Below are 255 nucleotides of genomic sequence, written 5' to 3' on the forward strand. Positions count from 1 at the left end.
CCAATGTGCGCACCCTCAGAAAACTAAACCAACTCCCTGAACTTGTTGCCTTAGCCATCAAGTACAAAATTGATGTTATTTGTGCGAAGAACACAGGCTTTCTCCCGATGATATTGAAATATCATTATGCTAGTAGTGGCTGGACTTTCATCTCAGCCTCAGATTAGAAGAACTCTTCAAATTCCACCATCCAAGGAAATCCTGAAATATCAATCATATCTTGCTATTTGCCAACCAACACAGCAGACGAAAAAG

This window comes from Octopus bimaculoides, unplaced genomic scaffold, assembly GCF_001194135.2.
Source record: "Octopus bimaculoides isolate UCB-OBI-ISO-001 unplaced genomic scaffold, ASM119413v2 Scaffold_353691, whole genome shotgun sequence".
NCBI lineage: Eukaryota > Metazoa > Mollusca > Cephalopoda > Octopoda > Octopodidae > Octopus > Octopus bimaculoides.